Genomic DNA, 25856 nt, shown 5'->3' on the forward strand with positions numbered 1-25856 from the left:
CACGCGAGCAGGAGGACTCGCGGTTTGGTGCAATGGTGAGTACTTAAGTTTTACTGCTTCTGATTTTGGATGTGTGTGTGTGTGTGTGTGTGAGAGAGAGAGGCATCATGGTTATTAAATAAAAGCCACTGCCTCTGCGTGCGCGTTGTGTGTCTCTGTGCGGTGTTAAAGTAGGGTGTGTGTGTGTGTGTGTGTGTGTGTGTGTGTGTGTAAACACCGCACGACGGGAGATCCAACACTCGTCTGTTCTAACACTGTGTTTAATCACACACTCGGTTTCAGCTCTCAGGAACACACACACACACACACACACACTTGACTTAAACTGTCTCAGGAGCAAAACACTGAGAGCAGGAGTGTAACATCTGAGTAAAAACCGGAAGATGACGTCAGAGCTACAGATAAACTAAACCAAAACCCCAGTAATAATAATAATAATAATAATAACAGGGATGATGGTGATGATCATCATCAGATGGTTGCATGTGAAGTGAAGGTGAGGTTCTCCTGATCAGTGAGGGTTCCCCCAGCAGAGGAACTCACTCCAGCTTTAACATGTTTACAAACACTGGAAGAAAAAAAAGTATTTATTTATTTCCAGTAGATTCTCTTTCTTCTCCTTTTAATCCTTCATCTCTGTCTTCTTCATCTCCTCCTCCTTCTTCTTCTTCTCCCCCTCCTTCTTCTTCTTCATCATCATCTTCATCTTCATCGTGGAGTCTGGAGCTGGTTTAAACGCTCCACTGAATGTGAACAGTTTTATCTTTTTGTTTAAAGTGTAAGTGAGGAACATGGAGGTTCTCGCTCAGTGTGTGTGTGTGTGTGTGTGTTAGAGAGTGTTCTGTTCTCTCAGTGTTAAAGGAGAAACACGAGGAAGAGTGAAAGGATAAAATACAATGAAATAAAAGACTTTATGAAACATAGACTATTATTATTTATTTTATGAATGAAATTTTCTTTAATAATTCTTTATATTTTATGAAAGCTGGACTCTTCATGTAGTTGTGGATTGTGATGTGAAGATTAACAGATTATTTTTAAAAAGATCAATAAAATCAATAAAAGAGAAAATTTTATGCTAAAGCTAATTGTTGTTTTTTTCCATGTTATTATTATTTAGCTGATAAAAAGCCGCGAGTTTAAACTGATGACAGCTTCTAGAGAATAAGCTTTATTGACCTTTATGAGGATGAGTCAGTTATTATAATGTTCTCATGCTAGCTGACGAATGCTAACACTCTTAGCTAATCACTAGCTGGACTTGATCTGTGTTTCTGAAAAAAAAACAACAACGATGTCATTTACACACTATAGCAGGAATGAAGAAGGAGAAGAAGAAGGATTTGCTGCTGTCTGTGCTACATATGTGAGATTAGCTGTGTGTGTGTGTGGAGGTGTGTTTTAGGATGTGTGTTATGTCGCTACTTAACTGCCACCTTTTTCACACCTCACTTTATTTACATTACGCCTGAGACATCAAAGCAACATGGCAGCTATTCACACCACAGTAATGACACACACACACACATGTCGCTAGCCTTCACTGCTGAGCCTTTATTAGCTAGCTCACTCTTTATGCTAATTGATTACAGGAATAAGTAAAAAGTCGTCTTTGATGCTAAACCGAATCCTGAATAAACGCTCAGTAGCACACATGCTAGCATGCTAACACGGCGTGGGAGAAACTGCAGGTTGGAGATCTTATCAAGTCATGACGTAGCTCGTGAAGGTGGCGTGACGTGTGAACGTGTGGTATCGACAGCGAGGGTTATGAAGATTAACGATGATGAGAAGATATCGATACTGAGCTGCGTCATAAACCTTCATCACTCTTCATCATCAACATGTAAACACCAGCAGGGGAAAGACTCAGGAAATAAAACAGGAATAAATTCTTTATTAATACACTCTGTGGTAATGTTTCCTGAGGATTAGCCCTTAATGCTAGCCTGGTTCTACTGATAGAGATGAAAGAGAAATGAAGAAAATGAAGGTTCTGAGGATCCAGAGAAGTTCCAGCTGTTTTTACAGACTTTACTGGAACGGTGTTAGTAATGTAGCTGAGAGTGTTAGCTTTACTGAACCACATGATACTGAACATCACCAGATTTATACAGAGACAGACAGACAGACAGATCGACAGGCAGGCAGACAGACAGACAGACAGGAAGACTGAGTGTCTCCTGATTATTATTGGTCAGGGTGCACATACTTTTGAGAATATTGTGTAGATTATGGATGTTCTTATTTCTGTAAGAGGATTTCAGGTGTTCAGGGTACACACACACTCAGTGGTACACAAATAGACAGAAGTGTGTATAGGCAGAGAATACACACACACACTTTCTACATTTTCACAAACACGCATACAAATACACACACATACACGAACACACACATGAATATACACACACATGCACACATACACACATACAAATACACACACACACAGACACATATATATATATATATACACATATAAACACACATAAACACACACACACAGTATGATTCTTTAGTGTGTGTGTCTCAGCAGGTGTGCTGCTCTTATACTAATTGAGTGTTGGTGTGTTAGCCGTGTGTGTGTGTGTGTGTGTGTATGTAAAAGGATTAGGGTACACATTACAGTTAGACCCCGTGGTGAAGACGCCATGACCTCATTAGAGCTCCGGGCTCCTGGTGTTAGCTCTTTGTGTGTGTGTGTGTGATAAAGAAATGGAAGTGTTAATGAAAGTGTGTGTAACTTTCGTTCACAGATTAACTTCAGTGATAAAGTAATAAGATAAAGTTCTCCTCCTCTCTGGAGTGTGAATTGTGTAGAACACACACACACAGTGTCACACTGTTCTGTAGAGAGTTTTGTGTTTTTAAACTTTACACAGTTTACAGGACAGAGATCTGGTCAGAGCTAAGTAGCTCACGCTCAGATTGAACAGGATTAGCGTGCTAGTTAGTGGATATTGTGAGTTTATTTTATGTAACCTTCAGAGCTCTAACATCAGCTGTGTGATCTGACTGAGGAGATACTTCTGATGATGATGATGGTGGTGGTGATGATGTTGGTGGTGGTGATGATGTTGGTGGTGGTGGTGGTGATGATGATGGTGGTGCTGATGATGATGATGGTGGTGATGATGGTGGTCATGATGGTGATGATGGTGGTGGTGATGGTGATGATGGTGGTGGTGGTGATGGTGGTGATGATGGTGGTGGTGATGATGGTGGTGGTGATGATGGTGGTGGTGATGATGGTGGTGGTGATGATGGTGGTGATGGTGGTGGTGATGATGGTGGTGGTGATGGTGGTGGTGGTGATGATGGTGGTGGTGATGATGGTGGTGGTGATGATGGTGGTGGTGGTGGTGATGATGGTGGTGGTGATGGTGATGATGGTGGTGGTGATGATGGTGGTGGTGATGGTGGTGATGATGGTGGTGGTGATGATGGTGGTGGTGATGGTGGTGATGGTGGTGGTGATGATGATGATGATGGTGGTGGTGATGATGGTGGTGGTGATGATGATGATGGTGGTGGTGGTGATGGTATAGAGTAAGAGTAAGGGGAGCTAGAGTAAGCCCCTCCCACCCGGGGAGCACAGCCAATCATGTTTTTGTGATTTGATTTAGTTTTTTTTTTTTTATTAAAAGATCTAATATTTTTTTCTTTCTTTAAAATAAAAATGACAGCAGTTTAAATCAGTGTGAGTTTATTTTACTGTGTGAACACTCATATTTACACTCGCATCATCTTTAATGTCTTATAGGATTTTGACCCTTTATGCAAATTGTATGCAAATGAGTTCAGCAAACTGACTGAGAAAAACCCAGTAACACTGCCCCTAGTGGACACGAGCAGAAACACACCAACAAACACCTTTATATTTATTTACTGTGAACTGTGTAATAATCACATACTGTTACACTGCTAGTGTGCTCGCGCGTGTGTGTCTGTGCGCGCGCGTGTCTGTGTGTGCGCGCGCGTGTCTGTGTGTGCGCGCGTGTGTGTCTGTGTGTGCGCGCGTGTGTGTCTGTGTGTGCGCGCGTGTGTGTCTGTGTGTGCGCGCGTGTCTGTCTGTGTGTGCGCGCGTGTGTGTCTGTGTGTGCGCGCGTGTGTGTCTGTGTGTGCGCGCGCGTGTCTGTGCGCGCGTGTCTGTGTGCGCGCGTGTGTCTGTGTGCGCGCGTGTCTGTGTGTGCGCGCGTGTGTGTCTGTGTGTGCGCGCGTGTGTGTCTGTGTGTGCGCGCGTGTGTGTCTGTGTGCGCACGTGTGTCTGTGTGCGCACGTGTGTCTGTGTGTGCGCGCGTGTCTGTGTCTGTGCGCGCGTGTGTCTGTGCGTGTGTGTCTGTGTGTGTGTGCGCGTGTGTGTGTCTGTGTGCGCACGTGTGTGTCTGTGTGCGCACGTGTGTGTCTGTGTGCGCACGTGTGTGTCTGTGTGCGCACGTGTGTGTCTGTGTGCGCACGTGTGTCTGTGTGCGCGCGTGTGTGTCTGTGTGCGCACGTGTGTCTGTGTGCGCGCGCGTGTGTCTGTGTCTGTGCGCGCGTGTGTGTGTGTGTGCGCGCGTGTGTGTGCGCGTGTGTGTGCGCGTGTGTGTGCGCGTGTGTGTGCGCGTGTGTGTGCGCGTGTGTGTGCGCGTGTGTGTCTGTGTGTGTGTCTGTGTGTGTGTCTGTGTGTGTGTCTGTGTGTGCGCGTGTGTGTGTCTGTGTGTGTGTGTCAGCGTGTGTGTGTGTCAGCGTGTGTGTGTGTCAGCGTGTGTGTGTGTCAGCGTGTGTGTGTGCGCGTGTGTGTGTGCGCGTGTGTGTGTGCGCGTGTGTGTGTGCGCATGTGTGTGCGCATGTGTGTGCGCATGTGTGTGTCAGCGTGTGTGTGTCAGCGTGTGTGTGTCAGCGTGTGTGTGTCAGCGTGTGTGTGTGTCAGCGTGTGTGTGTGTCAGCGTGTGTGTGTGTGTCAGCGTGTGTGTGTGCGCGTGTGTGTGTGTGTGCGCGTGTGTGTGTGTGTCAGCGTGTGTGTGTCAGCGTGTGTGCGTGTGTGTCTGTGTGTGCGTGTGTGTCTGTGTGCGCGTGTGTGTGTGTGTCAGCGTGTGTGTGTGTCTGTGTGTGCGCATGTGTCTGTGCGCGCGTGTGTGCGCGTGTGTGTCTGTGTGCGCGCGTGTGTCTGCGTGTGTCTGTGTGTGTGCGCGTGTGTGTGCGCGTGCGCGTGTGTGTGCGCGTGTGCGTGTGTGTGCGCGTGTGTGTGTGCACGTGTGTGTGTGTGTGTGTGCGTGCGTGTGTGTGTCTGTGTGTGCGTGCGTGTGTGTGTCTGTGTGTGTGTGTGCGCGTGTGTGTCTGTGTGTGTGCGCGTGTGTGTGTGCGCGTGTGTGTGCGCGCGTGTGTGTGCGCGCGCGTGTGCGTGCGCGCGTGTGTCTGTGTGCGTGCGTGTGTCTGTGTGTGCGCGTGTGTGTGTCTGTGTGCGTGCGTGCGTGTGTCTGTGTGTGCGCGTGCGTGTGTCTGTGTGTGCGCGTGCGTGTGTCTGTGTGTGTGTGTGCGCGTGTGTGTCTCTGTGTGCGCGCACGCGTGTGTGTAAATCAGGTCAGTTGGAAAAAAAACCATTAATCCATCTGTGATGTAGAACAGCACACAGGAAGTGTGTGTAGCCCATGTTATGCAGGTCTAGGCAGTATTTTAGTGGCTACACACGCACGCACGCACACACACACACACACACACACACACACACACACACACACTCCTGGACTGTGTAAGAGTGCATGCTGCATTCACATTCAGTTTTCAACTTTCAAACACACACTTCAGCACGATCTATCACACACCCACACACTGAAACACACACACACTGAAACACACACACACTGAAACACACACACACACATACCATTGCTTTTTCTCCTGTCTTGTCTGTCATCCTTTAAACAAAAACTAATGGAACATTTGATCATCCATCTGTCTCTCTGTTTAACACTCATACACTTTGTGTGTGTGTGTCAGTGTGTGTCAGTGTGTGTCAGCGTGTGTGTGTGTGTGTCAGCGTGTGTGTGTCAGCGTGTGTCAGTGTGTGTGTGTGTGTCAGTGTGTGTGTGTGTGTCAGCGTGTGTGTGTGTGTCAGCGTGTGTGTGTGTGTCAGCGTGTGTGTGTGTGTCAGCGTGTGTGTGTGTGTCAGCGTGTGTGTGTGTGTGTCAGCGTGTGTGTGTGTGTCAGCGTGTGTGTGTCAGAGTGTGTCAGCGTGTGTGTGTGTCAGCGTGTGTGTCAGCGTGTGTGTGTGTCAGCGTGTGTGTGTGTGTCAGCGTGTGTGTGTGTCAGCGTGTGTGTCAGAGTGTGTCAGCGTGTGAGTGTGTCAGCGTGTGTGTGTGTGTGTGTCAGCGTGTGTGTGTGTCAGCGTGTGTGTGTGTCAGCGTGTGTGTGTGTCAGCGTGTGTGTGTGTCAGCGTGTGTGTGTGTCAGCGTGTGTGTGTGTGTCAGCGTGTGTGTGTGTGTCAGCGTGTGTGTGTGTGTCAGCATGTGTGTGTGTGTCAGCGTGTGTGTCAGTGTGTGTGTGAGACTTCTTTTCTTCTCTAGGAATCCTTTTTTCTATCTGATTTTATCCTGGTTTCTCCTTCTCTCATAGTTCTGTATTCTCATTTTTATTCTCTTTTTTTCTTCACCTATCATCTACATTCAATTCCCTGTGTGTGTGCGTGTGTTAGTGTGTGTCTCTGCGAGTGTGTCTGTTAGTGTGTGTGTGTGAATTGCGTACCGTAATCGTACATCCCATTAGCTGCAGTGTGTGATTTGCGCTCCTGTGTGTGAGGAAGGTTTTACACACTCACGCCTTTTTAATTCATGTGGTAATCTGTGTGTGTGTGTGTGTGTGTGTGTGTGTGTGTAAGAGAGAAAGGATGTAATTAGACAGTTGAGGGTGTGTGAGGGAAGCTTAAGTCACTGTGTAACTGTCAGGTGTGTGTGTATAATGTGTATATAAATGTATGTAAAACAGTGTGTGTGTGAGTATGTATATCTCTGTGTGTGTGTGCGCGCTCTGCTGCAGTGGGTGAGTAAGACTGAAAGGTTCCGCCTCCACATCCTCTCCACACACACAGATTTGCCATGCTTCCTTTGCTGATGTAAGTGTGTCTTCCTTTTGTACTCTGCTGCGTTAAACACTGGCTCTCAGTGTGTAACCACACACACACAAACACACACACACACACACACATACACACACACATACACTCTTATAGAGAATGGATGGTTGAGGATCGAGTTTACTTTCATTTGGACGACAAAAACGGAGACAGGTACGGACCGAGTCTGTGCTCTCGGTGTGTGTGTGTGTGTCAGTGTACTTACAGAATATATATCAGAATGAAGTGATCTAATAATCAACTGTAACAACAGTTATATTATTCCACACTGCTTCAGAGTGCAGTAGTGTTTGAGTCAGGAGTCTGAGATGTAGGGTGTCTATGTAGGGTGTCTATGAAGGGTGTCTATGAAGGGTGTCTATGAAGGGTGTCTATGAAGGGTGTCTATGAAGGGTGTCTATGTAGGTTGTCTATGTAGGTTGTCTATGAAGGGTGTCTATGAAGGGTGTCTATGAAGGGTGTCTATGTAGGGTGTCTATGAAGGGTGTGGTTGAGTGGTATGAGTGGTGATGTCGTACTGCCCCCTACTGGAAGCGTCAGTATTCTGCACAGGTGTTTTTTATAAAACTGTAAACTGAAACACTGACGGAACAGAACGTCGATCTCTGATGTTAAATCATCTTACTCACCTGAAGAAGCTGCAGTTTGTGTAAAGCAGAAGTGAACATGTGAGCTCTATTCGGACGTGATTAGGTTGACGTGGTGCGCTGGAGTCCAGGTCTTACGCAAGTCGTGTCAAATTATAATCCTCTCTGGTTTAACAGACAGATCTCATCATCTGAAGTGGATTTATTCTCACGGTCACTACAGCAGCAGAAAGAGAAACGAGGTCAGAAGTAATAAATAATCACGTGACGATGTGAACACGTCACCGCATGCGACTCGGGGCGAGACGTGGAAGTGTTTTTAATTACAGAAACTAACCCCGCCTGAACAGGGCTGTAGGTGGAGCTCTTACAGCAGGACAACAGTTTAGAGAGCTGATGCTGATACAAATTTGGTGTTTGTGTAACGAACAGACGTTAGACCGTGATGCTGGACACTGTACGCTGGACATTATTCAGTATGAAACTCTGAAGCTTTACAGGACAGTGGTTTATAGTTCAATAAATATAACAACTGTCTGAGCTCAACACTTTCACAACTCAAATGATTCATTAATGAGTTTCAGGGGTTTGTTCATTACATTTGTGTTTTAAAATCAGAGATTTGTGATGATGATGATGAGGTCTTTAATGGTGTCTAATGCACTGATTCTTTTCAGTTTATTTATACTTTTATTGAAACAAATCATTTGAACTTGCAGTAATGTGAATCATCTTAGATTAGACTCCAGAGTAAAGATGAATAGAATTAAATTTCTGAAAAAAACTCAGACGAACTTAGTGTTAAAATAAAGAATAACGTGAGAAAGAAATGTGCATGACAAAGCAGCATTGGTTTTCTGTGTGTGTGAGTATGTGTGTGCAGGTGGGTGTGGGTTTGTGTGCGTGGGTGTGGGTGTGTGTGTGTGTGTGTGGGTATGTGTGCGTGTGTGTGTGTATGCGTGTGTGTGTATGCGTGTGAGAGTGTGTGTGGAGGTGTGTGTATGCGTGTGTGTGTGTGTGTGGGTGTGGTCGTTTTAAGGATGTGTAACATTTCAAGCCGTGTCCTGATGAGACGTTCGTTGCACTCGGCTGTAATTTTGCTCTATTCCTGCAGTTTAAACACCGCTGTCTCACTGAGGCTCCTGACTCGGGTGGGGTGCCATTATTTTTAGGCTGTGTGGCACACTCTAGCTGTGTTTGTGATAAATATAAACAGTAAGCACATTTCTGTGGCTTTGCTGCACTCTAGAAGAGAGGAATGTGTTCACTAAACTAAACCTTCAGATGCTAATGCTAACATCTGTTCCAGAATGTGGAAGAAAGTGTGGGATTTTGAGTCAGGAGTCAGATTGAAGCTGATGATTCAACTGCGGATCAGCAAATCTTAAAATAGCGTTATTTATATTATTATGTTATCCTTATCCACTTATTTTATGGCTCCTGTGTAGAATGCTGAGTTGGAGAGTCATCTTATAAAAAGGACTGAATGAGTGAATCAGTTGGGCTCAAGGTTAAATGATTCATTAAAATGACTCTGAGTCAAATGAATGAATCAGTTCTGTTCATGGTTAAATGATTCAATAATAAAGTGAAGAGTCACACATTACTGCAGGTTTTTATCATACTGGTCTTCTGGACAGTGTTCCTGTGGTCACTCTTTATATTCCTGTAGATTTAATATTTAATGTTCTATAAGTTTTATTTCTATTTGTAAGTGAAGATGAAGGAGTGAGGGGATGTGAGATCTCTCATAGTGTTACTGTTCCTCTCTACAACTGTGTTCTGACATGCTGAACGGTGATGGTGCAACACAGGAAGTGAGGGAGGAAGTAGTTTCTATAGAGAGGATAAACTCACTGCTGTGACAGAGCTTCAGGATGGGAGGGAGGGAGAGAGAGAGATACAGAGAGACTTTTTTTTTTACTTTTTACACAACTTTATTTACACAAGTCACATATAACAATCAGTAACTTAAGAGATAAATAAATTAATACATATTAAAAAGTCAATAAATGAGTTTAAACATGATTAATATGAGTGATTAGTTTAGCTCTGCTGCAAAGTTAAGATTTCCTTCTGCTACAGAGCACAAAACATTCTCCCAACACCACACACATCTAAACATCCAACTCATTCATACTTTTGTAACAGTTAAAATCAATTAAAATTCTCGATTTGATCAGCCTTTTCAGGATTCTTATGGCTTCACAGTCAGTGTTCTGTGTTATTTGTTTTTTCTGGCTCAGGTATATTGCCATTTTGGCCTGACCAAATATAAAATTAATCAGTTGGCACCTGAACCGGTGTTTTCTGACAAACTTAAAACCAGAAATAAAACACTGAAAAGTAAAAACAACATTAAAAGACCTTAAAATGCTCCGTAAAAACACAGTGACTGTAACCTGGAGCAGTGAATAAAAGCATGAAAAACTGTTTCTCTCTGTGAACAAAAAGGACAATCATGTGCAATATCAGGGTTTAAAACAGAAATAAAAGAGTTCACAGAGATAATACAGTGTAAAATCCTCCATTGGAGGTCAGCAGATTTTTTAGTTAACGGTGGTTTATACAGTGCGTCCACTCTGGTTTAAAATCATCAGTAAAACCATGTACACTTCTCCATGGGGTGTCCACCCTCCCACTCAGCTTCTTCTTATTTAAAACCTTTACACACGCTCTGTAGAGCAGCTTCCCCGACACTGACCCAAAGTCCATCTCCCCTTCACCCCGGCACTCCAGGAGGGGGCCTGCACACCCGTCGAGGTCAGGAGCGATGTTCAGCTGGGGAAAGGGTTCGTCCTCTGTAGGACCAGTCTCTGTGTGTGAATAGTCCATCAGCTGAACACGCTCCTCTGACGTTAGTGCAGATCTCCAGCGGTGTAGGAGCTGATTGACAACACGCAGGGACCGCAGTCCCATACGCGCTGCCAGGTCCTCTGCCCTCGACAAGTCCGACCCCGCGATGTTCACAAGCTCCCAGAGCATAACAATCCCTGGGGAGATGAGAGATGAGGGACGGTCACACTGGAGATGTCCAGTCTCCTGCCATACACCAGAGGTTCCTCCAGCAGCCAGTGTAGTGTTCTGCAGCCCTTGTTCTGCTTCTTAAAAAAGTTCCATATTTTAAAAAGTCCACGGTAAAAGGCTGGTAATCCAGAAATGTCCAGAATTCTTGTGTCCATTAAAAACAACGCTCTGTCCAGCCCCAGTCCTTGAACTGTTTGTATTAATCCACTGGCTGCTGCTCTCCATACTAAGTCTCCGGGTCCAGTGAGGAGTCTCTGGATGAACTGGAGGCGGAAGGCTGCGGCTCTGCTGGACAGCTGGACCAGCCCCTGTCCTCCTTCTTCTATGGGCAGGTGGAGAACACTCTGTGGAATCCAGTGTAGACCGTCCCAGAAGAAGTCCACCAGCAGGGCCTGGATGTTCACTAGCAGGTTCGGCGGCGGATCCACGCATGCCAGCTTGTGCCAGAGGGATGACGCGGCGAGGTTGTTGATGACCAGCGTTCGCCCCCTATAGGACATCTTTGGGACCAGCCGCTTCCACCTGCTCAGTCTGCCCTTCACGTGCTCTACAGAACCTTCCCAGTTTTTACTTAAAAACTCATTGTTCCCCAGGTAGACACCCAAGTATTTAAAACCACCTCTTTTCCACGCTAAGCCTCCTGGTAGTGACGGTTGCCCACCTCCCCACTCCCCAATTAAAATGGCTTCACTTTTAGACCAGTTAACTTTGGCAGAGAATAAAATATGAAAGTCATTTAAAATATCAGTTAAAACATTCACATCTTCTTGTGTGTTTATCATCACTACCAGATCATCTGCATAAGCTGATAAACATATTGAGGCATTAGCGTGTGGAATATTAAAACCAGAGAGATTACTTCTTAACTTATTTAAAAGAGGTTCAATAGCTAGAGAGTACAACATTCCAGAGAGGGAACAGCCCTGCCTGATCCCCCGGTACACTCTAAAAGGAGCACATAAACCACCGTTAACCTTCAGTACACTCTCAATGTCACTGTACAACACCCTGATCATGGCTATAAAACCTGGACTGAACCCAAAGGCTTCCAGCACCTTCAACCCAGGTCAAAAGCCTTTTCCTGATCTAGAGAAATCAGACCAGTCTTTAAGCCCAATAGCCTGGAGACGTCCAAAATGTCACGAATTAGATACACATTATCGAATATGGACCTATCAGGCACACAGTACGTCTGGTCCTGGTGAATGAGCTGCTCCATTACCTTAGTCAGTCTCGAGGCCGTGTCGGACACACAACACGGACACCATGCCTGCGAGTCAGACGCTCACACAGCCTCGCGTTCGGATCCGCCATAACCATGCTTCACCGACACGCTACTCACACACACGCACACACCCGCACACACTCGATCACACATACAGTTATTATTTGCACACACACTCACACACAATAAGTATTTAAATATTCCGAGATATTAACCGGGAAAAAAGCACTTTAGTGCCGAAAAATTGGCAAAACGCCAACCAGAGAGAGAGAGAGATGAGGAGAGAGAGAGAGAAAGAGATGGAGAGAGAGAGAGATGTGGGGAGATGACATTAAATGCCTAAATAAAGTACAAAGAAAAAAAGCAAAACTGGGGAAAAAATCAGCATAGAAATCTCCTGAAATTCCACTGTCACATAAACGTTCGAGGAAGGGACCCCAGACTTTGGAAAATCTTTTGAGGGACTTTGCTTCTTTAAACCGTATTTTCTCGAGATGTAAAACAGAGACCATCTCCGAAAAACATTTCTGATAACATGGGGGGGGTGTGTGATAGATTTCCATTCCCTTAATATAATTCTTTTGGTCACCCCCATGCCCAGAATTAAGGCCAACTGCAATTAATAAGGCAAATATGAAATTGTATCAGAGCAAAAAAACACATCATATGCCACAGAATACCAAAAAATATATCTTACCAAAACCCAGGAAGTTTTTAGCAGAACCAAAAAGAGTGAGAGAAGGTTCCCTCTGCACCCTGGCATCCATCACAAATTGGAGACACCACTGGATAAATCCTGTTTAACTTTAGAATAGTGCAATAGAACAGTACAATTTTATACTGAATTAATTGCAGTCTAGCATTGATGGAACAGCTAACTATTCTTTGCAGGACTGTAGACCAGAGGTTCACAGACAAGTTGATACCAGCCTCCTTTTCCCAAGCCACCTTAAAATTATCAGAAGAGGTATGCACCTGCGAAGAGAACAGGGAAACAAATTGTAAAACCATATGCCTAGCATCCAGTGCTTGACGTACTAGCATATAGAAACAGTGTTCTTCCTGCTGAATCTTATAGTTAGGAAAATCCTGCTGAACATAATTCCATATCTGCAAATAACGATAAAAATGAGAGAGAGACCATATCTGCCAAGAAACTGATTAAAAGAAGAAAAGCAGCCATCTGTGTACAATCCATTAAACATAGAAAGAGCCTACTTGTTCCACAATTGGAAGGTTCCATCAGTTAAAGCGGGTACAAAGTTATGGTTCTACCAAATGGGAGAATATAGAGAGGGCTGTGTGATACCAAGGAATTTCTTCATTTGTTTCAGTTTTCTCAAGGAGCTATGTACAATGAAATGATTAGTAACACTCTTTAAGGGAACATTCAGATTGGCCAATAGTAAAGCAGAGAGGCAACTCCTGCTTATAGAATGGGATTCCAGGTGAATCCAACTAAGAGGATCCACTGCAGTCTTGTTGACACGGGGCGGGTCACAACACCAATACATCGAAGCTCTTGCATTTGCCGCCAAATAATAGTGTTGAAAAACCGGCATTGCAAGCCCCCCTGCGTCTTTGGATTTTTCTAAGTGTACCTTAGAGACGCGAGGAGTCTGAAATTCCCAGATAAAAGAAAAAAATAATAGAATTTATAGGTAAATTCTGAAACGGACAAAAAACCTTGAAAGCATAACCATTTCTATAGCATTGATATGACCAATTATTGATAGAAGCAGACCCCTCCATTTTCAACAGTAACATTTAGACTCTTAATTGCAGCCATAAAATTGAGCTTAAATATGTCTTTTGGATCAACAGGAATTACCAATCCCAAGTAAGTAAAGGGAGAGACCCTAGAAAATTTGTTCGATTATTTCTACCAAGAGGAACAAAGATGTCTATTCCAGTTAATTGAATTCCAGGAAAAGGAACCAAAGTAGTTTATCAAATCCATTAAATGAGTCAAAGAATCAACGGCATCTTTTAAGTATAAAAGCATATCATCTGCATATAAAGAGATCCTATTCTCTACTGACCCAATGGTAATGCCAACAATACCAACAATAGAAAAGTGGTGCTGAATTATAGCCAGTGGCTCCAAAGCTAAATTAAACATTAAGGGACTCAGACAACATCCCTGCCTCGCCCCACGATAAAGAGGAACATAGCATGATTTATCCCACTTAGTAAATACTGCAGATTTTGGATTTGCATAGCGCATCTTAATGTATTTACAACATCTGTACCAAATCCGAACGTATCTAGCACTGAGTATAGGTAACGCCACTCGATCTGATCAAATGCCTTCTCTTCTCTGAAGAGAGACAAAAGCTGCCCTGGACTGGGACTGGAGCTGGAGAGTCAGCATTATACATGACATTTAACAAGCGTCTCACATTTGAAAAAGAAAATCTACCCAAAATAAAATGGTCTGATCATGATGGATTAACGAAGTGATGTGTTTGCTCAGTCGAATGGCCAAGACTTTGGCAACGATCTTCTGGCCACAGTTAAGCAAGCTTCGAAAAAGGGGACAGATATACACTGATATCCAGTTAGATCTAAGGCGTCTCTGCTCTGTCGGTTTAATATAAGTCTCTTGCAAGAATATTATATCAGCAGAAAAGGACTTAAGATGTGCAAATACCTTACCTCTCTTAATCTGGTGTCCCATACCTCTAACGTTCCATGTAACAAATGTGACATGATTCCCCCCAACAGGACTATAAGCATCACCTGTTGTCACAGATGTTGAATGCTAGCTTTAATGGAACAAAGAAGGCAAAAAAACTGTAATATAAATAGGCTGGCACACCCCATAGACTGAGGAAAAAAAACAAGTCTCAGTTACGCTCCCTGCTGGCACCAAACAAAACATACAGAAATACCGTTAAACTCCATAAAAATCCAGAAACAACTTGAAACAATTTAATTTAACAGTCCGCCCTACTCTTACCATTGACACAGTCTAGTAGTACACAATCACTGAAGGAGAGTCAATTAACACTTATAATAGAGTCTGCAAATTTCCATGCTTCCTCTAGCGAGTCAAAAACAATATGGAGTCCTTGTGTTTAACTTGCAGTCTTGCAGGAAAGTGAAGCCACCCCCCCTGAACTTTCACCACTGATCCGAATGCGCGTCATTTAGTAGCCACTTCCGCTGTGTGTAAGATATGCACCTGCCTCCCCGCGTGGTATAACAGGGCATTATAACGACTCAGCCGGAGGATGAGGTCCTAGTCACGGTCATGATGCAACTTCACAATAATCGGACACAGTCTCTCACTCTGTAGGTTGCAGTGACCTGTGGGCACGGTCCACCTTGACAGGTTTAGAAAACTTGTCTCTGCTGAACAGCGTAGAGACAAGCCCACTAACAAACTCCATAGGCTGACCCTGCTCCGCACCTTCTTTTATCCCTACGAAGCCGACACGAACGGCCCTCCAAGGCCATTTACTTTAGCGCGAAGAAGCGCATCGAGGCGAGAGTTAATGGACAACTTAATGTCCTCAATCAGCCGTTTCAAATCATTACCTTGTGTCTCGATGGCATTAAGTGTAATACTGGCAGTAGATGGGGAGAGGGAATCGCTCTTAGCGTCACCATCTTCAGTCTGCTGTGCGGCCTTCAATGGCTTCTTAGAAGTCATTTTTACGTCAAATGTAAAGAAAATAAGAACTTCATACCGACAACAGAAATCAACATCAATTAAACAATAAACACTGACATCTAACCTGGGTGAGCTGATACAGTGATGGAATATTTAACTAATATCAGAGCCAACTTAGAGGAGACTTAAAAAGTGCGTCTACCCATTAGCCACATGCTAGCACCCCCAGAGAGAGAGAGAGAGAGAGAGACAGATTGGGGACAGGTGTGTGTGTGTGTGTGTGTGTGTATGTTCGGTTTGGAGGTGGATCAGATGAAACTGATAAGGTCATTTCCTTTCACTCTTCCGTTAGTTAATAAAGTCACACTTGACCTTTGACCTGTGTGAGGAAATCGGTTTTCCGTCTCTTTGTTTCTGAGCCGAAAAACACAGAAAAACTCATGTGTCCACTGTTACACACCCACACACTGTTACACACACACACACACTGTTACACACACACCCACACACTGTTACACACACACACACTGTTACACACACACACACACACTGTTACACCCACACACTGTTACACACCCACACACTTACACACACACACAGTTACACACACACACACACACACACTGTTACACACACACACTGTTACACACACACACACACTTACACACCCACACACTGTTACACACCCACACACTGTTACACACACACACTGTTACACACACACACACTGTTACACACACACACTGTTACATACACCCACACACTGTTACACACACACACTGTTACACCCACACACTGTTACACACACACACTGTTACACACACACACACTGTTACACACCCACACACACTGTTACACACCCACACACTGTTACACACACACACTGTTACACACACACCCACACACTGACACACACACACTGTTACACACCCACACACTGTTACACACATGCACTGTTACACACACACACTGTTACACACCCACACACACTGTTACACACCCACACACTGTTACACACCCACACACTGTTACACACACACACTGTTACACACCCACACACTGTTACACACACACACACTGTTACACCCACACACTGTTACACACACACACTGTTACACACACACACACTGTTACACACACACTGTTACACACACCCACACACTGTTACACACACACACACTGTTACACACACACACACTGTTACACACACACACTGTTACACACCCACACACACTGTTACACACCCACACACTGTTACACCCACACCCACACACTGTTACACCCACACAGTTACACACCCACACTGTTACACACCCACACACACACTGTTACACACCCACACACTGTTACACACACACACACTGTTACACACACACACTGTTACCCACACACACTGTTACACACCCACACACACTGTTACACACACACACTGTTACACACACACACACACTGTTACACACACACACACTGTTACACCCACACACTGTTACACACCCACACTGTTACACACCCACACTGTTACACACACACACTGTTACACACACACACACTTACACACACACACACTGTTACACACCCACACACTGTTACACACCCACACACTGTTACACACCCACACACACTGTTACACACCCACACACTGTTACACACACACACACACACACTGTTACACACACCCACACTGTTACACACCCACACACTGTTACACACACACACAGTTACACACACACACACACTTACACACCCACACACTGTTACACACCCACACACTGTTACACACACACACAGTTACACACACACACACACACTGTTACACACACACACTGTTACACACACACACACTGTTACACACACACACACTGTTACACACCCACACACTGTTACACACACACAGTTACACACACACACACACACTTACACACCCACACACTGTTACACACCCACACACTGTTACACACACACACTGTTACACACACACACACACTGTTACACACACCCACACACTGTTACACACCCACACACACTGTTACACACCCACACACACTGTTACACACCCACACACTGTTACACACACACACTGTTACGCACACACACACACACTGTTACACCCACACACTGTTACACACCCACACTGTTAAACACCCACACACTTACACACACACACACTGTTACACACCCACACACACTGTTACACACCCACACACTGTTACACACCCACACACTGTTACACCCACACACTGTTACACACCCACACACTGTTACACCCACACACTGTTACACCCACACACTGTTACACACCCACACTGTTACACACCCACACACTTACACACACACACTGTTACACACCCACACACTGTTACACACACACACTGTTACACACCCACACACTGTTACACCCACACACTGTTACACACCCACACACTGTTACACACCCACACACTGTTACACACACACACACACACACTGTTACACCCACACACTGTTACACACACACACACTGTTACACACCCACACTGTTACACACCCACACACTTACACACACCCACACACTGTTACACACCCACACACTGTTACACACACACACTGTTACACACACACACACACACTGTTACACACACACACTGTTACACACCCACACACACTGTTACACACCCACACACTGTTACACACCCACACACTGTTACACCCACACACTGTTACACACCCACACACTGTTACACACCCACACACTGTTACACACCCACACACTGTTACACCCACACACTGTTACACACACACACTGTTACACACACACACACACTGTTACACACCCACACTGTTACACCCACACACTGTTACACACCCACACACTGTTACACCCACACACTGTTACACACACACTGTTACACACACACACACACTGTTACACACCCACACTGTTACACACACACACACTTACACACACACACACACTGTTACACACACCCACACACTGTTACACACCCACACACTGTTACACACCCACACACTGACACACACACACACACTGTTACACACACACACACTGTTACACACCCACACACTGTTACACACACACACTGTTACACACACACACTTACACACACAGTTACACACCCACACACTGTTACCCACACACAGTTACACCCACACACTGTTACACACCCACACACTGTTACACACACACACTGTTACACACACACACACACACTTACACACACACTGTTACACACACACCCTGTTACACACACACACTGTTACACACCCACACGCTGTTACACACACACACTGTTACACACCCACACACTGTTACACACACACACTGTTACACACACACACACACACACTTACACACACACACTGTTACACACACACACACTGTTACACACCCACACACTGTTACACCCACACACTGTTACACACACACACTGTTACACACACACACACACACTGTTACACACGCCCACACAGTTACACACGCCCACACACTGTTACACACCCACACACTGTTACACACACCCACACACTGTTACACACACACACTGTTACACACACACACACACACACACTGTTACACACACACACACGCACACTGTTACACACACACGCACACTGTTACACACACCTACACACTGTTACACACACACACTTACACACACACACTGTTACACACCCACACACTGTTACACACACACTGTTACACACCCACACACTGTTACACACACCCACACACTGTTACACACCCACACTGTTACACACCCACACTGTTACACACCCACACACTGTTACACACCCACACTGTTACACACACACACACTGTTACACACACTGTTACACACACACACACTGTTACACACACTGTTACACACACACACACTGTTACACACACACACTGTTACACACACAATTACACACACACACACTTACACACACAGTCACACACACACACTGTTACACACACACACCCACACACTGTTACACACACACACTGTTACACACACACACACACTTACACACACACACTGTTACACACACACCCTGTTACACACACACACTGTTACACACCCACACGCTGTTACACACACACACTGTTACACACCCACACACTGTTACACACACACACTGTTACACACACACACTTACACACACACACTGTTACACACACACCCTGTTACACACACACACTGTTACACACCCACACACTGTTACACCCACACACTGTTACACACACACACACACACTGTTACACACACACACTGTTACACACGCCCACACACTGTTACACACGCCCACACACTGTTACACACCCACACACTGTTACACACACCCACACACTGTTACACACACACACTGTTACACACACACACACACACTGTTACACACACACACACCCCCACGCACTGTTACACACACACACTTACACCCACACACTGTTACACACCCACACACTGTTACACACACACTGTTACACACCCACACACTGTTACACACACACACTGTTACACACACACACACACAGACAATTACACACTGATACACACACACAAGTACACACTCACATACACACACACTGTTGCACACACAGTTACACACACAATTACACAGTTACACACACTGTTACACACACTGTTACACACACACACACTGTTACACACACTGTTACACACACACACACTGTTACACACACTGTTACACACACACTGTTACACACCCCCACACTGTTACACACACACACACACACTGTTACACACACTGTTACACTCACACACACACTGTTACACACACACACACAGTTACACACACACACACAGTTACACACCCACACACTGTTACACACCCACACACTGTTACACACACACACACTGTTACACACCCACACTGTTACACACACACACACACTGTTACACACACACACTGTTACACACACACACACACACTGTTACACACCCACACACTGTTACACACCCACACTGTTACACACACACACACACCCACACACTGTTACACACCCACACACTGTTACACACACACACACTGTTACATACCCACACTGTTACACACACACACACACACACACACACACTGTTACACACCCACACACTGTTACACCCACACACCCACACACTGTTACACACCCACACACTGTTACACACACACACACTGTTACACACCCACACTGTTACACACTGTTACACACCCACACACTGTTACACACCCACACACTGTTACACACCCACACACTGTTACACACACACACACTGTTACACACACACACACTGTTACACACCCACACAGTTACACACACACTGTTACACACCCACACTGTTACACACACACTGTTACACACACACCCACACACTGTTACACACCCACACACTGTTACACACACACACACAGACACACACTGTTACACACACACGCACACTGTTACACACACCTACACACTGTTACACACACACACACCCACGCACTGTTACACACACACACACAGTTACACACACACTGTTACACACCCACACACTGTTACACACACACACACACTTCTACACACACACACACTGTTACACCCACACACCCACACACTGTTACACACACCCACACACTGTTACACACACCCACACACTGTTACACACACACACTGTTACACACACACACACACTGTTACACACACACACTGTTACACACACACACACACACACTGTTACACACACACACTGCTACACACACACACACTGTTACACACACCCACCCACACACTGTTACACACACACACTGTTACACACACCCACACACTGTTACACACACACACAGTTACACACACACACTGTTACACACACACACAGTTACACACACACACTGTTACACACACACTGTTACACACACACACTGTTACACACACACACTGTTACACACACACACAGTTACACACACACACTGTTACACACACACTGTTACACACACACAGTTACACACACACACAGTTACACACACACACAGTTACACACACACACTGTTACACACACACACTGTTACACACACACACTGTTACACACACACACACACTGTTTTACACACACACTGTTACACACACACACTGTTACACACCCACACACACTGTTACACACCCCCACACACTGTTACACACACACACTGTTACACACACACACTTACACACACAGTTACACACCCACACGCTGTTACACACCCACACACTGTTACCCACACACAGTTACACCCACACACTGTTACACACCCACACACTGTTACACACACACACTGTTACACACACACACTGTTACACACACACACGCTGTTACACACACACACTGTTACACACCCACACGCTGTTACACACACACAGTTACACACACACAGTTACACACACAGTTACACACACACACACACTGTTACACACCCACACACACACACACACACACTGTTACACACACACACACACACACACACTGTTACACACACACACACACACCTACACACTGTTACACACACACACACACCCACGCACTGTTACACACACACACACACACACACAGTTACACACACACAGTTACACACCCACACACCCACACACTGTTACACACACACTGTTACACACACACACTGCTACACACACACACACACTGTTACACACACACACTGCTACACACACACACACACTGTTACACACACACACCCACACACTGTTACACACACACACACCCACGCACTGTTTTACACACACACACACACACAGTTACACACACACACACACTGTTACACACACTGTTACACACACAATTACATACTGTTACACACAAGTACACAGTTTTACACACACACAATTACACACTGTTACACACACACTTACACACACACACACACACTTACACAAACACTGTTACACATACACACACACAGACAATTACACACTGATACACACACACTGTTACACACACTCACATACACACACACTGTTGCACACACAGTTACACACACAATTACACAGTTACACACACAAGTACACACTGTTATACACACACACTTACACAATTACACTGTTACACACACACACTGTTAGACACACACTGTTATACACTGTTACACACTGTTTTACACACACACACACACACACACAAGTACACACTGTTACACACACACACAATTACATACTGTTACACACACACTGTTACACACACACAAGTACACACTGTTACACACACCCACACTGTTACACACACAGTTACACACCCTCACTGTTACACACACACCCACACACTGTTACACACCCACACACTGTTACACACACACACACACAGTTACACACACACACACACTGTTACACACACACGCACACTGTTACACACACCTACACACTGTTACACACACACACACCCACGCACTGTTACACACACACACACAGTTACACACACACACTGTTACACACACACACACCCACGCACTGTTTTACACACACACACACACACACACACAGTTACACACACACACACAGTTACACACACAATTACATACTGTTACACACAAGTACACAGTTTTACACACAAAATTACACACTGTTACACACACACTTACACACACACACACACTTACACACACACACTGTTACACATACACACACACAATTACACACTGTTACACAGACACACAATTACACACTGTTATACACACACACTGTTACACACACTCACATACACACACACTGTTGCACACACTGTTACACACACAATTACACACAGTTACACACACAAGTACACACTGTTATACACACACACTTACACAATTACACTGTTACACACACACACTGTTAGACACACACTGTTATACACTGTTACACACTGTTTTACACACACACACACACACAAGTACACACTGTTACACCCACACACAATTACATACTGTTACACACACACACTGTTACACACACACAAGTACACAGTTACACACACACGCACACTGTTACACACACACAAGTACACACTGTTACACACACACTCACGCTGTTACACACACACTGTTACACACACACATACACACTTACACACACACAATTACACACTGTTACATACACACTGTTACACACACACATACACACTGTTACACACACATTGTTACACACACACACACACACTGTTACACACACATACACACTGTTACACACACACAATTACACACTGTTACACACACACACTTGCACACACACATTGTTACACACACACACACTTACACACACACACACACACTGTTACACCCACCCACCCACACACTGTTACACACACACACACACTGTTACACACAAGTACACAGTTTTACACACACACAGACACAATTACACACTGTTACACACACAATTACACACTGTTTTACATACACACACACTTACACACACAAATACACACTGTTACACACACACACACAAATACACACTGTTACACACACACACACACAAGTACACACTGTTATACACACACACACACTGTTACACACACACAAGTACACACTGTTGCACACACACACACTGTTACACACACAAGTACACACTGTTACACACACACACACTGTTACACACACACAAGTACACACTCTTATACACGCGCACTGTTACACACACTGTTACACACATACACACTGTCACACACACACACACAGTTACACACACTGTTGCGCACACACCCACACTGTTACACACACACACTGTCACACACACACACACACACAGTTACACACACTGTTGCACGCACACACACACACACACGCACTGTCACACACACACACACAGTTACACACACTGTTACACACACACACACACTGTTACACACACACACACACACAGTTACACACACTGTTGCACACACACACACAGTTACACATACACACACTGTTACACACACAATTACATACTGTTACACACAAGTACACAGTTTAACACACACACACAATTACACACTGTTACACACACAATTACACAGTTACACACACAAGTACACACTGTTATACACACACAATTACACTGTTACACACACACTGTTAGACACACACTGTTATACACTGTTACACACTGTTTTACACACACACACACTCTTACACACACACAAGTACACACTGTTACACACACAATTACATACTGTTACACACACACACTGTTACACACACACAAGTACACACTGTTACACACACACACACACTGTTACACACACACAAGTACACACTGTTATACACACACACACTCACACTGTTACACACACACTGTTACACACACACAATTACACTGTTACACACACACACTGTTACACACACACACACACTGTTACACACACAATTACACACTGTTACACACAGTTACACACTCACACACAGTTTTACAAACACATACACACTGTTACACACACACACTGTTACACACACACACACACACACACACACAATTACACACAGTTCCATCTCATTTTTTGATATTTTTATTGCAGAACTTTCTTCTTCGCGCACTGTTACACTCACATGCACTGTTACACACACTGTTACACACATACACACTGTCACACACACACACAGTTACACACACTGTTGCGCACACACCCACACTGTTACACACACACACACACACAGTTACACACACACACACGCACTGTTACACACACTGTTACACACACACGCACTGTTACACACACTGTTGCACACACACACACACACTGTTACACATACACACACTGTTACACACACACACACTGTTACACACACTGTTGCACACACACACACACACACACTGTTACACATACACACAGTTACACACACAATTACATACTGTTACACACAAGTACACAGTTTAACACACACACAATTACACACTGTTACACACACACTTACACACACACACACACTTACACACACACACTGTTACACATACACACACACACAATTACACACTGTTACACAGACACACAATTACACACTGTTATACACACACACTGTTACACACACTCACATACACACACACTGTTGCACACACTGTTACACACACAATTACACACAGTTACACACACAAGTACACACTGTTATATACACACACACTTACACAATTACACTGTTACACACACACACACACTGTTACACACACAGTTATACACTGTTACACACTGTTTTACACACACTCTTACACACACAAGTACACACTGTTACACACACAATTACATACTGTTACACACACACACTCTTACACACACACAAGTGTAAACAGTTATACACACTTACACAATTACAATGTTACACACACACACATTG

General features: G+C 44.7%; 1 protein-coding gene across 2 annotated transcripts in view; it reads left to right on the forward strand.

Moving 5' to 3' along the window:
• pald1a (phosphatase domain containing paladin 1a) overlaps positions 1 to 25856 on the forward strand; it is a 72428-nt gene that overhangs the window by 180 nt on the left and 46392 nt on the right. Inside the window, exon 1 of one of the 2 annotated variants that reach the window (XM_058406940.1) lies at positions 1 to 35. This exon is cut by the window's left edge and continues 180 nt beyond it. The gene's annotated coding sequence lies outside the window, so the exon portion shown is untranslated. Of the gene's footprint in view, positions 36 to 7049; positions 7265 to 25856 lie in introns of those variants that run through there. The other variant, XM_058406939.1, reaches the window with a different exon arrangement.

The sequence above is a fragment of the Hemibagrus wyckioides genome, linkage group LG13 (assembly GCF_019097595.1).
Source record: "Hemibagrus wyckioides isolate EC202008001 linkage group LG13, SWU_Hwy_1.0, whole genome shotgun sequence".
Classification (NCBI taxonomy): domain Eukaryota; kingdom Metazoa; phylum Chordata; class Actinopteri; order Siluriformes; family Bagridae; genus Hemibagrus; species Hemibagrus wyckioides.